At 39.5% G+C, this 2500-nt stretch overlaps 1 long non-coding RNA gene across 1 annotated transcript in view; it reads right to left on the reverse strand.

Annotated features, from left to right (window-relative positions):
* Positions 1 to 2500, reverse strand: part of LOC109298179 — a 5082-nt gene that overhangs the window by 1739 nt on the left and 843 nt on the right. The gene's annotated exons all lie outside the window — the stretch shown is intronic.

Raw genomic sequence — 2500 nt, forward strand, 5'->3', positions numbered from 1 at the left:
AAAAAAAAAAAAATTACCCCCCCCCCCCCCCCCAAAGTCTTGTGCATGGAGCTGGCTGCAATTTAACAAAATATTGACATCTGATGAGATCATCATCAATATATTTAATGAGCCATGAGTTCAATTAGAGCTCATTGAATAATTCTCAATGAATATCTTGTCTGACTAGTTGAAACTTCTTTTATATCTATGAGAAGATTATGGTTTTCTCTTTTTTTCATTTTTTTTAACTTTTGATTAAATGTGTTAAAATTATTTTACCCAAGAACTGGTCGTGGTTTACTATGAGTGTCTGATATTTGAGATTTGTCAGTCAAGATATGTTGCTGCATGTGGCTTTGAAATTAACTTTCTATAAACACATGTGCCAATACAATGCATTTAAACATGAGAGAAAATGAATACAGCTGAGTAAGGCATCAAAATAATTTAAACTTTTAGTTCAATAATTACATCAAATTCCCTCCCCTCCCCCAGTCCTAAAATCACTATATGCTAATTGTTACACACATTGTGGATCATAAACAACAAGAAATTATTATTATAATAATGTTTTAAATATTAAAATATATATTCTGAGAGGGAAATGTAGTTAGAGACAGGGAACAACTATTATTGCTGTCTGATGAATGAATTGGGAAATAAAGATTTGCAAATATAAGCTGATTAACTGAATCATGAGTTGAGGACCTCTGAGCCAAACAGAATGCAGTTATTGCATGTGAGGTATAACTGGTTAATATTAGATTAGCACCCATTTGGCAAATAATTATTAAATGTTATTATTCCTAACCTCTATATCGTTAGAAATTAATATTCACTGGATGTCTGATTTCAAATACATCCTAATAGCACCTTTCTACAGTGTACATAGCAGATATAGGTACTCCAATTCTCTTTCTTATACTGTTTTATAGCAAAAAATTAATGACCAAAGGTTTGGTCATAAATTATGATGTAAACATTTTATACCACAAGAGCTGGTACATTTTGGGCATAAAATGGGGTTAGCAACACATACTAGGTTTAAGAGTATTGTCTGATGACTGAAAGCTTAGCCGGACCTACACTTGAAATTTAAAAGACCAAATTAAAATAACAATGCATCTTGCACAAGAATGCAAGATTGTGACTGGAACCATGTGAAATGAAGCTATCCCAATTGATTGAATCTACTGTGCTAGTTGCAAATGTACCCAATGTTTCATTATGCTAAACCATTCATAAATAACTGCATTTCCCTGTGTGACTGTGGCCTTCTTGTTGACACCTCCTCCCAAGACATATTTCTCTGAACTCACATGCAATATCTGTTTGAGGTTTTGCAAATATCACCACAGCCCATCACCAGTTCATAACATTTTGAGTTCTGCCCTACTGTTAAAACAACTATCTAAAACAGTGTCCTGTAACCAATGACCCAAGGTGTCCCATCCAGTCTATCAAGACCCATCCCATTTGATTGAAGTTTAAGCTCTGGACTGATCAAAAGCTTGCCAAAACAAGTTTCACAACTGGATGACCCAAAACAGGACCCAAGCAGTTAGCTATTGTAGTATGATGGTCCCTCCCTACCTGCTTTGTTTGGACTTTAATCAACGAACTATCAGAAAGGAATGCTTTGAAGTTATACAATTGAAGAGTTTAAGAATGAAACAGAGTTGCGGGCAAAATGCCCGCTCCAGGAGAGCAAAAGAAATCACTGCAACACTATAACTTGCACCCAGCTGATCACTCTAGGTGACAGATGCATGCCCAGTGAAGGCTGTAAAGACTGAAACCATTTCCTGCCTACACTAATGAGAGACACTATTGCAGCTAACATATACTAGGACTTGTGGTAGTTCATTGTCATGGGTTAGGGTCCCCAGGATTGACTGTGACACCCCTGGTGGCTCCGCAAGCATGCCAGCTCCACCCTGAGGGTGCCCTATTGTCTCATCTGCCATGTCTTGATGGTAAAATACCTCCAGTACAAACAAGAACACAAACATAAGCCCTTAGGCTATAATGTAACAGTAACAATGGAGAAGTTGTTTTGTCACTTTAAGGCGGCAAACTTCCCCCACTAGGAGAGTGTGCCTCCTAGCCCTGGGTATCTTTTGGGTTCCTGGTGCCTTAAGGCCTTAAGGCTCCTGTAGGTAGCAAATCAGGCCACCACCCATCTCTGGGTAGTTGTCTCAGGAAGGAGCTCCTTCCATTGGCAGTTGCCAGAGAACAAACCCCTGCCAGCCCCAGCCTTAGGCTTGTGTGTGTCCAGGGCCCTGCCTCCTTCCAGTCAGCTGACTGCCTACAGGCGCCAGCTAATTACCTCATTAGCCTGTTGCTCAGGCAACCTGCAGCTGTGGTGCTCTACCTAGCCTGCAGGGCTTCCTGCCTAGGCTGCTTCTGTCCTTACAGGATCAGGCACATCTTAGTGCCCTGTGACATTCACTTACTGAATATTGGGAAGGGGTCTTTTCTGTCATTTAGTTTTATAGCTCATTTATGGTATAGTTAT

Source organism: Gavialis gangeticus, unplaced genomic scaffold, assembly GCF_001723915.1.
Source record: "Gavialis gangeticus isolate Ggan-Ray unplaced genomic scaffold, GavGan_comp1, whole genome shotgun sequence".
NCBI lineage: Eukaryota > Metazoa > Chordata > Crocodylia > Gavialidae > Gavialis > Gavialis gangeticus.